This window comes from Canis lupus, chromosome 10 (assembly GCF_048164855.1).
Source record: "Canis lupus baileyi chromosome 10, mCanLup2.hap1, whole genome shotgun sequence".
NCBI classification, from domain to species: Eukaryota; Metazoa; Chordata; class Mammalia; order Carnivora; family Canidae; genus Canis; species Canis lupus.
Window position 1 is genome coordinate 73,366,244 of NC_132847.1, and position 15,611 is coordinate 73,381,854.

A 15,611-nucleotide genomic window follows, 5' to 3' on the forward strand; every position below is an offset into this window, starting at 1 on the left:
TAGTAAAGCTAATTAGAGGAAGGAAGAAAAAAGAAAAAAATAAGGGTGAGCATGATGTCTCCCTTGGAACAAACAAAATAGTGGAACTCAGACTGAAACTCCAGATAATGTGCAGGAATTCAGAGATACTACAGACGCCTGACGTGGATCCCCCAAAATGAGACCCACATAGACCCAGGTAGACAAAATGTGACCCAGATAGACAGAAATGAGTTGTTACAACTCCATCCACTGGTGCTTCAGAGACAGCCAGAAGCTGTATCTCCTAAATCATATCCACTATGAAAAATGGGCCCTAATAGAAAATGTTCCTGGCGTACTGTGGACCCATGAAAGGAAGGGGAAATGTCAGGGACAAACTGAACCTTAAGAGAAACAGCAACTAACTGTGGGCAAAAACTTTATCAACATTCCATCTTCCTTTCTTCTCAGGAGAAATACAAACAGGATTGGAAGGTGACTGAATATGAAACCAACACAATTGACACTCTGGACTTGTCTAGGTCACTCACATCTAGGTTTGTTAGACATCGCTTCAATGGGCATAGCCAATGTCTAGCCCTTAGAAGATCCCACTGGATCCTGTAAGAGAGGATAAGGGAAGGAAGTAGGGGTTTACGCTGTGGATGAGAAGGACCTATGGCTGGTGCTTGTAGACATGTTCCCTTCTTTGAGGACCTTCTTAAACATTTCACTGAAGTTTTATTATAAAATGTGAGTATTCAGAAGCTCCCTTCTTTCTTGCCTTCTAAGAAAATGATGTTCAGAGTTAATGGGTACAATGAAAAATCAGAAGGAAGGGAGAGAATACTTGTTTTAAACAAGAAAGGGCAGAGAGTTATTTTTAAGATAAAGAGATGAGCATGGATTAGAATTTGAGAGCTTGAGGCTTTTGAAAAGGGGAAACATTTAGGGGCAGTTCCTACTCATCTTAAGTAGAAGACAAATACATTGAGAAAAACTACTTTAAGGAGTTTCTTTTTCTTTAAGTATTATGCTTGGCATCTATTTTTTAGAAACTTTATTAAAGATTTAAATAGCCTTTTCAATTTTCAAATATTTGTTCATATAAAATTAGAGTTTCTTCTAAATGTGACACTGTGCTGAGGCAAGCCCTAGAATAGCCTAGCTTTATCTTGGTTATGCTGGCATAGTATATAGTTGAGCATCTATCTTTTTCCAATAAGAATTATATTAAAGTATAAATTATCCAAATTCCATTCTTAACTGGAAGTGTTCACTCTAAATCAAGGGAAAGTCTAAATATTGGAGAAGCAAGTCAGCTGTATAAAGACTCAGAAACAGAATTGGAATGGAAATTGCAGGGGTTACCAGGGATTTTAAATTAGAGCCTCAGGATTGGAAAAGACATTGTAAAATCATTAAGTTCAACCTCCTAGCCAGTCAGATTTGCCTCTGCAATCAGCATGACAGATGGCCACCTAGCCTTTGCTGGAACCCTTCCAGTAATGGAGAGATCTCCACCAGGGCAGCCAATTCTGTGTTTGGACATTTCTTATCATTATAATGTTTCCTGTATTTAACCTAAATTTGTTCTCTGTGACTCAGAATTATTGGTCTTCCTTCTACCCTCTGGGTACAGCAGAATATGGCTGAGAAGAGAGGTTCCACCATTTACTAACTATTGACCCAGGGCAAATTTGTAATACAAATAAGAATTTCTACAACAGACAGGATAACTCCTAAATCATAGGTTTATTTTAAGGATTAATCATGTTAGTGTGTAGAGTGGATCCAGTACAGTGCCTCATACATAGTATGTTCCCAAAAAACTGTTTTAAAAAAGTGTATCAATGGTACTAATGCAAATACTAGTAGAATGTAAAGATCCATGTCAGATGATTCTGGATTTTCTCTTTCCTGTCAAAATTCACTTTTCTGGCCTTATGTTGCTTTCAGTAATGAGTCTCTATCTTGGAATGAGTCTTATCATAGGGAACTATGGCCCTGATTTTGCAGTCTGGCTCTGACCATGTAAGTTCCCAAGCTTTCTCTCTTTGTTTTGTATGTTCTTAAATTCTGAACTTGATCTCTATCCATCTAACTCAAGCCTGGCAAGTGGACAACTCCTTTCTGGCTCCACTCAGTGTCTGCGTGGAGCATGAACATTCACATTTCCTCAGTGAGAAGGACTGAGACCTTACACTTGATACATCTTAAGAATACTATAATGGTTCATGTTCTTCCCATAGATGTCTTCAAATCTGCATACACTTAAAGCTAATATAAGGGCGAAAGCTCCTGGGTTGGGGTGGTGGTGCTAGAGCTCAGATGCTTCCGGGAGAAGAGTTAGACATCATCTCAATGCCCATGTATTTATTTCCATTAAAGAGCTGTGAGAAGTCATTTTGCTTGGAAGCCATGATAGACAAAGCCCCGCTCCTCCATCAGGAAAGGAGTGGCTGCTCTGCTGTAGGAAGAACTGTCTTCCTACAAACGCCTTCCAATTATCATTTTCTTCAGAGTCAGCCTCAACTGCAGAGAACCACCTCATTGAAGTCATGTGCTTCTGAGGTCAGTTCACTTGTGACTAATTAGGGATGCAAAGGCCTGACCATTTCAGCCCAGTATCAGAACTCTCATGGGCAAAGCTCACTCTAGAGCTTTCTACAATGTTGAGAGAAGCTTTGTTGGGCCTATATAGCAGCTCACCTTCCTCCTACACCCAGTTCTACCTCTACGCTCATTCTTTCACAGGTGTTAACTCCTAGAAAGATCGTGCTGCCCCAAAGTCTGCCTCATCATCTGTATGTAGTGAAAACCACCACACGAACAAGAAATGATTTGTTGTTCTTGGTGTTATTTCCTCTCACCTCCATCCCAGAAGCTTCTGGGAGAGGGGACAATAGAAATGACACATGTTCTTTCCACCCTGTGACAGAGTTAGATTTGAGATCATAAAGAAAGAGTGGAAAGTAGAGTAAGTCAAGCAAAACTATTTAAGACTCTAGGGGTAAATCAGCTCTGCTTTGAAGGCTACCTGATGAATTTTAAATTGTGGACAGGTCCTTGCCCCTAGTAGTCCGCAGTGGGCCAGAGTGCAGCTTGCTTACTCTGTGTGCTTGGGTAGTCACCAGGTTTGGATAGCCACAGCTAATGAAGCAGGGACGGCAAGAAGACACCTTGAAGAGAATAGATAGTAAGTAGACTTTCTCCTAAACCTATGCAAAACATCACCACCCTGGTGGTGGAGGAACTGGGGAATACAGAAGAAGAGACTCAGAATAATTGGGATCTGGGCACTGATATCAACGTTGCAATATTTGTACATATTTACTGGTGGGGCGTCATGTATTTGGATTTTAATCATAGGAATAAATGTGTGCTGTAAATATGTTGCATAGTGGAAAGCAAAAACAAAAACAGAAAAAACAAGGAATCAATAAGCAGAAAAGGTTATAAATGCCTAAAAATCTATTTTTTTAAAAATCAACTCCAGGAGTTTGAGACTTATACATGGGGGCTCGTGGGTGGCTCAGTTAGTTAAGTGCCTGCCTTCAGCTCAGGTCATGATCCCAGGGTCCTGGGATCAAGCCAGACATTGGGCTTGCTGCTCAGTGGGGAGTCTGCTTCTCTCTTGCCCTCAGCCGCTCCCCTGCTCATGTGCACATGTGCATGTTCTCTCTCCTATTAAAAAAAAAAATTAAAAAAAGGAAACTTGTATCCGACTCAGAATAAGTATACAAAAACAAAGTTGAAAAGAAGACATCTATGAGACATAGAAGAATGAAATTGAGGATCTATGAATTGGCAATCATTAAATACAGATTCTCTGATGTGATATAGTTTCAAGTGTTATGATGTCATAGCATAGTCTTATTGCAAACATTAGGAAATGATCTTTTCTCTAAAATCAGAAATCATTACTAAGCACGGCAATAATTGCAGAGACACTAAAGAAGACTGTGTATGTTCTGCAAAGCCTGATTAAGTAAGCTTCAAGGACACAGAAATAAATGCATTGTGATCTGTTCTCTGCAAAGGGTCTGATATATTTAGATTTTCATTAAGATGGGCTGAAACACAAAATGTCTTCAGTTATCCAGGAAATGTAATTAACCACTTCCTAAGATTCCTACTTAATCAATGCTATTTTCCCCAATATATGGTTAATTGAACTGTCAGCCTCTGCTGTGGTCTTGGGTATGTGGATAATTTGGGCCAGTAACATCGGGGATATTCAATTTCAAGGTCAGTTTTTTTCCTATTAAAATAGCTCCCTATTTTGGCTATACACTTGCATACTTTATGTGAAACATATTCATTCAACAGCCACAGTTAAAAAATATATTTAAAAATTAAGATGCTGAAATAGTGAGATATTTATTGAAAAAATATGACAGGGTTTTACCATTAGAAAGATCCAAGGGGATTCTGCTGGCTGGCTCAGTGAGTTGAACATCAGACTCTTGATTTCCATTTGGTTATAATCTCAGAGTCATGGGACTCAGCCCCGTATGGGGCTCCATGCTCAGGGTAGAATCTGTTTGTTCCTGTCTCTCTGCTACCCCCCACCCCCCATCATTCTCTTTTTCTCTCTCAAATAAATAAACAAATAAAATCTTACAAAAAATGTATAAGTTGGAATTCCTCTTCTTAAAGGTAATAATTAATGGAAGGAGAGTTAGTTCTTAGTTTCTTGGTTAAATGAAGCTGATATTAATCGGTATTTCATAGTATTGTGAGATACCAGAAATAATGATGTTTGCATAGCACCAGACATAAAGTAGTTAATAATTAGTGGTTATTATTTCTATTATTGCCATTACATTTATTCTTAGTCTTCTAGATTGTAGTCAAATATTAATAAAAAAAAAGTCCTCACAATCCCATGCATATAAGAATATCTCATGACTCCCACAGATACTGGTATGCCCATGTTTAGGAAGTATATTATCAGAGTGGAGAACATCTGACTTGTATGGTCAAGACAAGCAAGGTGATGTGTAAGGAAGGCCCTTTCCATCCTACTCCTCAAATAAGACTCCCTGGAATCTCTGAGGACTTCACTGTAATGACCCTGGACTTTTAAACCCCTTTTCTAGGAGGTGATGTCATTGACATCCCTACCTGGGCAATGACAATGGCACAACCAACTTTTCCTTTCCAGACGCTGCTGCTCCTATCAGTGAGTGGGAACAAAAAAAGTCATTTGTCCATTTCTTCATTCATTAGATTTCCTCAGAGCCTTCTAAAGGCCCAGCATCCTGCTATTTATTGGGGACACATACCAAGACATAGTATTCACCCTCAAAGAACACACAAATGGAGGTGGGAGACAACAGGATGGAACAAACAAAAATCTGTATTTAAAAGACAGATTTTGAAGTCAGGCAGATTTACTGTCTAATTCAAGTCTTGCTTTGATCAAGCTGTTTGATTTGGGGAAGTAATTGTATGGCTCCCAGGCTTCTGCATTAAAATGGGAATAGTACCTGCCATGGGTCATTGAGAAGACCTCACGAACTAATGGAATTGAATGCTTAGAGCAGTGATTTGTACACAGAGAGAGTATAGTAAATATTAACAGCAGTAGTAATAATGAAAAATGATTCTAATAACAATAATTATTATTTGATTATCCATTGGAAGTGTCTGAAGCAGACAGTACAGGGATGGGGGAGTGTATTGAAAATTGAGGCAGAAGAAGTAAGCAAAAGCCAAGTTATGAAGAGTTTTGCAGAGCCCAAGGGGGCAATGAAGGATCTTTTCAGAGTTTTAGAAAGAGGAGCTCTAAACAGGAGAAAACAACTTGGCCTTCCACTTCTGAAAAATTGCTTGCCCCTAGGGTGGAATTTTAAGTGCCTGCAAGCCCAGGATTGGTCTGTGCTCATGACCCACAGGTGTCCCCCTCCTTGATGTGTCGTGAAAAATTAAAATGAGGACAGTTCAGTCAACAGAGTGTCTGTGAAATTAATGAACCCCTTTGCCTTCAACACCTGGTAATTATATCTTTCAATTAAACCAACTCTCTAGCTGTCTACGATCTTATAAATTAACTTACAGCCTTACATCTTTGTAGGCAGCCAGATCTTTTCAGGCCTCAAATCTAAGAGGCCAGAGATAAAGAGAGGTCAGGGAGGCTGAATGTTAGGACTCATTTCAAATGTAGGACTCTCTTTTTGTTACAGAGGGACCGGAGTTTCTTCCCTCTCAACTTGGCCTCCAGAAACAAATATACTGTTTTTTATATAACTAATAATCAGCTTGAGCTATATTTCAGCATATCTCACGGCTCCCTAAAAAGGGGGAATTGAACTAATGCAGCCTGTTGAGTTTAGTTCAGATAAATTCATTAATTCATTAAATTTTTGAGAGCAAGAACATTTTTTAGGAATTAGAAGAAATGCTCTGGGAGGGATGGATCATCTCTGTCATGGAGAAAAAATACAAACTATGGTTTAAAAAACATTGAGTTCACATGTATATTCCTTCATTGTTCGTCTAGCAGACAATTTTTCTGCTTTTAACATGAGCGATGCAGTACTGAAGATTATAAGAAAAGTACAGGAAGATTTAAGAGCATAGTGCAGGGTTCATCAAGGGGTCTAGAGCTCAGTGAGTCACTCCAAGAAGTGGCATTTACACTGAGACCCATGGGCAGGGAGCACAAGGACAAAGGTATTAGGAAGAGAATAAAATTGCAGGCAGGAGTACATGGAGGGTTCATGGAACAGAGCTTGAACTGGAGTACAGCCTAAAATGGAGAGGTAATATGATGAAATAAAAAAGGCTCACACTATGAAAGGTCCTGTAATGGTTTGTAGGAGGTTTGGATTCTGTCTTAAAAGTAAGAGAAGCTGTGTAAGGATATTAAACTAAGAGTTTTCATGACCCTGTTGGTCATGGTATTTTTCACGTTATCTTTACACAATCACCATCCTGGCAGAGGCAGTAAGACCTGAAATGGAAAGACAGGTTTGAAGATTCGTATGAAAGTTCAAGAGGACTAGAAAAAGGACAGTGGAGACAGAGGGAACTGTAGAGCCATAGAGTGGGTGACTGAGGGGATATGCATGGTGAGGAGGGGAATATTTTTTAAATGCCTTCTAAGTAAAGTAAGTCAGATAGAGGAAGACGAACAATTGTATGATCTCACTTATGTGTGGAATTTTTTAAAAAGGCTCATAAAACAAAATAAAAAGATTGGTGGTTGCCAGAGGTAGAGGATAGGTATGAGAGAAACGGTGAAGATGGTCAAAAGGTACAAAGTTCCAGTTATAAATACGTTCTGGGGATGTCATGTATAACATGGTGACTATAGCTAATAACACTGTATTGTATATTTGAAAACTGCTAAGAGAGGAGATCTTAAGAGTTATCATCATAAGAAAAAAGACTAACTTTGTGAGGTGACGGATGTAACTAAACTTATCCTGGTGATCATTTCTCAGTATATACGTAGATCAAATCATGATGTACTCCTTAAACTTATACAAAGTTATATGTCAGTTATAGCTTAACAAAACTGGACAATAAAAATTAAAATTAAATTTTTGAAATGACTACTAGCTCCCTGGTTGAAGTTACAAAGTAGATGCACAACATGTTACCAGCTACTCCTGGAAAAAGGTTCCCAAAAGAAAGATGGAAGAGCTCCTTAGTAGGGAAGTGGCTGTCACTTACTACAGGTCTGTCAAATGGATCATGGGGGCATTGTCTTCTCTGATATTCTTCAAATTGAGCTCAAGTATTGGAATCATTGTGTATGAGCCTTAGTCAACTGTCTAGTAATATATAACATATATTAACATATATATATATACAACATATATTAACACATATAAATAACTCCTGGGATTTATGTAGAAAATATAAATATTTTTATAATTCTTATTTTCTTCTCTCATCCTAAAAAATGCTCTAAGCCTTGATTCAGGGAGGAGTAAAGAGAAATTAAAAGAGAGTTAAAATGAATTGGTACAAACTAAAGGTCAAAACCAGGCTTCTCCATTTGAACCCTCTGCTGTTCCCACAGGAACATGAACTTTAATGATCAGCTATAGGTATTTAAGGAACACTGACTATGTATGCAGATGTACTCTGACCTGTTAAGTTTGGTTTTCTTAAATTCAAGATTTCATCAACTGATTAGTCTTCAAATCTCAGGTGATAAAAATACTCTTGAGAGGGACTACATTGGAGCAATCTATATAAGGGAAGCTCAACAAATGTTATTATAACCAACACTTAATGGGGCAAAGTATGGTAGTCCAGATCCAGGGCTCATGTTCTGAATGCTTATCTAGGTTAAATATGGTGGAAAAGAACAGGAAGTGATCTGGGGGCATGAAAACATCTGATAAATCTCCAAACTTCTTTAAAATAAACGGCTTTGAAGTCAGCCATAGCTGGGTTGAAATCCTGCTTCTTAAGCTAAAGGCTACAGGCTATTTATCTAACTTCTCTGAGCCTCAGTTTTCCAATCTATAAAATAGGGTTAATGAAGAGGACTCAATAAAATAATGTATGTGAAGTCCCTGATATAATATCTAGCATATACTTTGCACAATTACAGGAACTGTTTTTTTCCTGTTTACTGGCACCTTGACTTGATGATATTCACCTTATTTATCTTCAATGATTAATTCATGAATTACAGAAATTATAATGGCTTAATTAAAAACTTTTACTATTTTTCTCATGACTTTTATAATATAACCATATAATTGGCTAACGTTGGCTGATTATTTACTCTGTGCCAGGCATTGCACACTGTTTTGTATGCATTCATCACTAGTTATGATTATAACAATCAGAGGATCTATAACTCCTCTTATAACCCACCTTTTTCTTTTTAAAGATGAGATCACTGAGTGTCAGAGATGTCAAGTGAATTATCTAAGATCACGAAACTAAAAAAATCCACAGAATGGGATTGAATGGGACTGAAAATCATAGCTATTTGACTCAGCAAACTTGCATGAACTATTATTCATTTTTTAATATCCCTCAAAATATTAAATTTCTTTTAAATTTTTCCTATAACTAGTACTTTTCGTTAATTCAGACTTTATTGTTTTTACATTGGAGATTCCATATATTTCAGTGTGAATCAATAAGCATTTTGGAGAATACAATGATGAGGTTTTTTTTTGTTTTGTTTTTTTGTTGTTTTTGTTTTTGTTTTTTAATAAGGGTATGTCTTGTATGTCTTTCATAAGCCAGAGGAAATGGCTCTATGAAAGGATTATCATTACCTATTTCTTCACTTTTCCAAAAGGAATGCAGGATCTGTATTGATTCTAGAACAATATCAGAACCTAGTTACCTTACAGGACACGTGTTGTGTGCAGCCACAGGTTTTACAAGCAGATGGCCTGTGCTAAACAGTGTTTGTATGAATTAGCTCTGGGAATAACTTCTGCTCGGGGTATAAAAGAAATTAGGAGGTGAGCCAAATTAAAATTAGGCAATAGGCCTATGCAAAATTGAACTCTTATGCCTCCTCTTCCTACTGTATGTGTACGCATGTACTAAATACAAACCTGTGCAGACACACACCTATGCAAATACATCCACACACGTGTCTTCTAAATCCACTCTGTATTCCAGAGAAGTTAAAACAGTGTTTTCATGACATTCAAGATGCTGGACTAACAGACGGACCTGATAGATGTAAGACCTTGAGAAATTCACTTAACATTTCTGGGTCAAATATCTGTCATCTATAAAACAAGGCCACTGAGGAAGATTATCTTTGCTTCCTGTTTTATTTAATGTTGTAAGCACAGGAGTCTGAAAACCTCATACTACCTAATACTGCAGAATTGGACTATGTTCACATAACTAATCTCCCAACACTCCCTGATCTTCCAATCTATAAATAATATTCCTGTCTACACAGCTTTGAAATATTGACTAAATCCATTATCAGACTGTACTAGTATGCAAAAATAGTCATATTCAGGCTTTCTATACCTACATCCGCCATAAATTTACTCTTTCTCTACTCCTTAAACTTGAACTGGCCTTATGACCTATTCAGACCAAGAGACTGTCTTGGATTTGACATGGTGTAAGTCCCATAGCCTAGACATCAAAATGTTTTGTATGTTTCTACTCTTCTGTCTGAACCCTGAGAAGCTACAAAAGAAGCAAACCAAAACAAACCAAAGAAACCCCCCCAAAAAATTCCCTCCAAAAAACAAGTTCAGTGTAATATCCTGGAGGATGAGAGTACACATGCAGCAGAACTGAGTCATTATACCTGAAGAGACAAACCAACACTCAGATGATGTGACAGCTGACTGCAAATGTTTGAGTGTGCCCAGATAAAACCAGAAAAAAATCTCTACTGAGCCCAGACTAAATTGTTGACCCAGAGAATTATGAGCTAAATTAACAGTTGTTTAAAGCCCAACTTTTTGGAATCATTTGTTATGCAGCAAAAGCCAACTGATATATGGAGCTTTCTACATGACTTTTATGAAGATCTTTACACATCGTTCAAGACTTGGTTGGATTCTGTTTCTTCAATAAAGCCTACTCTTGTAATTTCAGGCTACATTGAACATATTCACTCATTGAACAAATACTTAGTGATTGCTCATTAGTATTTTACTGGTAATAAACTTTGGTACTTCATCACATTAAATACTGCCTGCACTAGATTATGTTAGCATTTTACCATATTAGGCTATTTCCTGTATCATAGCAACTGGATGGCAAAAATCCACATTTCCTAAACTTTTCTGTTAGCCCATTCAAATTAAGATTTTTTACCAGTGAAAAATATTTGCAAGATATCTAGAAAGCTCAAAAGAAAGAGAAGCCATTATCTCTCTGGTAGTAGTAGATGGCAAGTGTAATATTTTGTCATTGACTTGCATATATTCTCCTATAAATTGCTTACTTCAATGGTTCTAGCATAGCATCTGATATAATTGGCAGAAATTATCTGATATTTTTGTACTCCTTGGATTTCCAAGTGGTATCAGTCTCTTCCCTGACCATTTCTATTTCTACCTGTCTTCCAAAGGTTTTGTCAGAATTTAATTCCCTGTATTAAATTCTTTCCTGATTGAAATACCTATATTGGCTCCTACTTTCCACATTGAACCCTTGAGAGGTTTTCCAATATATATACTTTTTAAAAACATATAATTATTTAGAGGTAATAGTTGTCAAGTAAGTAACTGTAAATAATATGGCTCATCACTCTAATTTTCTTTAGAAAATGGGTAGACTGAGATCCAGAGAAATGAAATGACTTATCCAAGTCCATCATGATATACTGTCAGAGTTGCTATGGTCATTGATTGGCATAATCAGACCTGCAAACTTACAACTTAGAATAAAACACAGAGGCAGATGTCCATTTAATAACAGCACAGGTTCTGTGGAGGGCAATGCAGGAGAGCTAGGACTGAGTGGAAAGTAGGGGGCAGTAAGAGTGCCGCGTTTCCAGAACATCCAACCCACTCAAGCAGAACAGCTTCATTTTAATGTAGTGTACGTATATGGCTTCCTTTTAGTATTTTATTAAAAAATAGATAAAATGGGGGATCCCTGGGTGGCCCAGCGGTTTAGCGCCTGCCTTTGGCCCAGGGCGCGATTCTGGAGACCCGGAATCGAATCCCACGTCGGGCTCCCGGTGCATGGAGCCTGCTTCTCCCTCTGCCTATGTCTCTACCTCTCTCTCTATCTCTGTGTGACTATCATAAATAAATAAAAATTAAAAAAATAGATAAAATGGATTAAAATACTTTTCAAACTATTGTATTGATTGGGGCAATATGTCACTTATAGCATTAGACATGATTGACAATAGAGTAGGTGACACATTTTTTACAACTATTTTTTGAACAGACTTTTCTTTTTTGAAGGAATAGATGACATATAATAAGCTGCATATACAGCTAGCTGTATATGTACGCATAAAACCATCACCACAATCAAAATCACAAATATTTCCGTCACTTTCAAAAGCTTTCTTGTACCCTTGGTAATCCATCGTTACTCTACACCTATTCTCAAGAAACCCCTGATCTGATTTCTGTCACTATGCATTAGTTTGCATTTTCTAGAATGCAATTATTTAAATGGAATCATACACAGTGTACTTTTCTCTGATATCTTTCACTCAGCATAACATTTTTGAGATTCATCCATGTTTTTTGTACACATCATTAGTTTGTTCCTTTGTATCGCAGAGAAAATATTGTTGCATAAATGTACGAGAATCTATTTATTTATTGATCTGCAAAAGGGACATTTGGATTTTCAAATTTTCAAGTTTTTTGAACTTTACAGAAAAAGGCTGTTATACACATTCATGTTCAAATATTTGTGTGGACATATGATTTCATTTATTTGAGATAAATCTAGAGAATATGAATATCTAGGTCTCACAGCAGGTGTGCATTTAACTTTGTAAGATCCAAAAACCTGTTTCTGAGGTGGTTGTAGGTTGCTCCGCATACTAATATTTAATATTTTTGTTCTTTTTAGTTTGAGCTATTCTGGTAGTCAATAGTATCTCATTTTAAAACATAACTAAAGGCCATACTTTAGATTCTTTTAGTTTTCACCTAATGTCTTTTTTGTTTGCTTTGCAAGTGCTCAGGAACCCATTTAAGGATAGCATATTATATCTAGTTATCATATCTACTTAGGCTCATCTTGGCAGTAACAGTTCCTCAGAATGTTTTTGACCTTCATGATTTTCAGTACTGGTCAGGAATTTTATAGAATGTTCTTTATTTGAGATTTGTCTGACGTTTTCAAGATTAGTTGGAATGGCAGTTCATGATTAAAGAGGAATTATGGGTGTTGAGGTGGAGACCACAAGGGTGAAGCATCATTCTTATCACATCATATCAAGAGTACATGCCATCAACATGATTTGTTACTACTGATGTGAATTTTGATCATCTGGCTGAGGTAAGTTTCTTCATGGCGAGGTTACCCCCTCCCCTTTTAATATCACACTCTCTGGAAGGAAAATACTGTGTGCAGCCCACACTTAAGAAGTTGGGAGTTATGCTTTATCACCTTGGAGTTTGTACACAAATTATTTTGAATTGCTCTGCATTGAAGATCTACTATCTCCAGTTTCCTTATTTATTTATTCAATCAGTTATTTATATCAGGTATTTTTTTTTGTTATTCTTCTCTGTCCCTTCGTTACTAAATGCCACTGATGGTATGTAATTTCAGTAAGATTTGATGGCAGTAGCCTATTTTATGTCTGTTCCTGAAATCTAATACTGTGCATGGAACTTAGTATGTGCTTGGTAAATCTATATCAGTGAATGAGCTAAATCCAGAAGTAAAGTATCTCTTATTGAACTCAAAGTCCTCGTGAGGGAAGAACAAATCTTTAACATCAAAAAGCTTTCAGTGGGATACTGACTCGAATATTAATCACAATGATACAAATAGTCGTGTTATTCGAGCATTTAATGTGTGAAAATCACCATGAAGGTGTTGTACTATATTAACTCAATTAGTACTAACAAAGCCTCCATCATACATTGAAACTGACGTCCAGAGAAGTTAATTGAACTGCCCAAGATTTTACAGCTGATTAATAGCAGAACCAGATTTCAATCTCAAATTCTGATTTTCTTACAAACTCTGCCCTTAACCATTGCCCTGTACAACAGTGCTTCTGTTGCCAGTTGGTAGTGGCAAATGCATGATACTAAGCTATTGAAAGAATATTAATTGAAGCAGCTGATGATTTTAAAACCAAAGACTTAGGTTAGAATCAGGCTGTACCATGCAACAGCTCTGTGAAATTATACAGTAGCCTTCAACTTGTTGAACTTCAACTTGCTAAATCTGAAAAAAAGAAATAAAAGGGAAATAACACTCTTTATGTTCTTAATTAGCATGAAATGTGATTCACTGCATTTAGTTAATAGTGTTCTTTCCTTTAATTCCTTAACATAGCTTGGAGAAAATGAAAATCGGTAAGGTTTTCTGCCCTCCCTTCAACATTTTATTTCCTTATTTTTCTCTCTGAGCTTCTTTGTTTAGTTGCCTAAGAATGATTGTCCATGAGACATCAAGTTCTATATGGCTGGCTAAAGAGAAAGGAATAAAATTTGTTAATGTTAAATCTATATTAATCCCATAACTTCACTCACTGGAGGACCTGGGATGATCCCATCAGTATGAGCCACAGAATTTGTTCTTTAGCAGAGAGAGAACATCTTGATAATAGTAAGTTGCAGCTGATACATGACCATCACCTTTAACGGCAGGTTTGGAATGGTCAAATGGGGTAGTTCAGCATAGAGTGTAAGACTCTGGAATAAGATAGACATATGTCAGCATTACTACTTCCTTATCTGGAAAACTGAGATTAAAAGCAACCATCAACATTAAAAGATTTTTGTAAGTTTATATATTTATTCAGCAGATACTGATTGAATCCTCTTCTAGGAAAATAAGATAAAACAATGAACAAGGAAGATGAAAATCCCTATGGCCAAGAAAGAAGGAAAATGAAATTCATAAGCCCAGCGGCTGGGAGGTTGATAGATGAAGTAGTGGGATATTATGGACATTCTTTCCCGATTGTGGCAAAAAAAGTAAATGTTTTAAGGAATTCTAGTAGACAGGATAATTAATGCTATGTTCTGGAAATAAACAGGTTCCAAACTTTAATAGCTTAACATAGCAAAAGTTTATTTCTTGCTCACAACACATTCCAACAAGTCAGGGTAGCATGGAGGCTTTCGAGAGGAGACTCTGATCCATAATATCATTCGGGGACCAAGGGCTGACAGAGAAGCTGTAATCTTCAGTAATCTTCAGTGATCATGGTACCAAAAAGTGATCTGAGCATTTGTACCCTTCCAGCCAATAGGGAACAAGACGGAGTGGGAGACCACGCAGGACATTTTATGGGTACTCCTGGGTAAGACAGTATTCAATCACATGGCTCCAATTAACTACAAGTTAGGTTGGGAAATGTGGTTTTGCTTGTGCCCAAGAAGAAAATGAAACAGGTTGGGTAAACTCATAGTATTGTCTGTATCTCCGGAACCAAATGGGATAATGTTTGTAAAGCACCTGGCATTGCCTGGCACATAATAAAACTTCAATAAATGGTAGCTATTACTACTACTGGGATTTTAATTTGTTAGAATATAATGCACTTTCACTGAATTCAGGTAATTACAGAATGGAACATTTTGTTCTGTGTCAACCCATTTGATTATAAGAATAGCAATACCATATTACATTTGCATTACATTTTATTGTTTATGAAGCACTTACATAGATATGATCTCATTTTGTTTTCATTTTTTCTTCCCGGTACCATATGAAATAGGTAGATAATATTCCTGTTTTAAATATGATCAAATGTGCTCAGAGAGTGTTATATTATGGCCAAGATATTACAGCTAATAAATGATAGCAACAGGATTCAAATTCAGTTTTGTTTAAGCTGTAAGGTCAAGGTTTATCTCATTGCTCCATGCTGCCCAAATCACTAAAATCCACAACTGTTCTCTATTGTTGAAAGTTTCACTATCATGCCAGCAAAATCTGGGCTATTCTGTGAGTTCCCGAGTTTGTTCTTTCTTATGATCATGAGATATCTTTCATAAGTTCTTAACAGTGCACTTCTT

At 36.9% G+C, this 15,611-nt stretch overlaps 1 long non-coding RNA gene across 1 annotated transcript in view; it reads left to right on the plus strand.

Moving 5' to 3' along the window:
* Positions 1 to 15,611, plus strand: part of LOC140641949 (uncharacterized) — a 78,431-nt gene that overhangs the window by 24,250 nt on the left and 38,570 nt on the right. The window contains exon 3 of the long non-coding RNA XR_012038543.1: positions 433 to 714. This is a non-coding gene — a long non-coding RNA (uncharacterized lncRNA). The remainder of the gene's footprint in view (positions 1 to 432; positions 715 to 15,611) is intronic.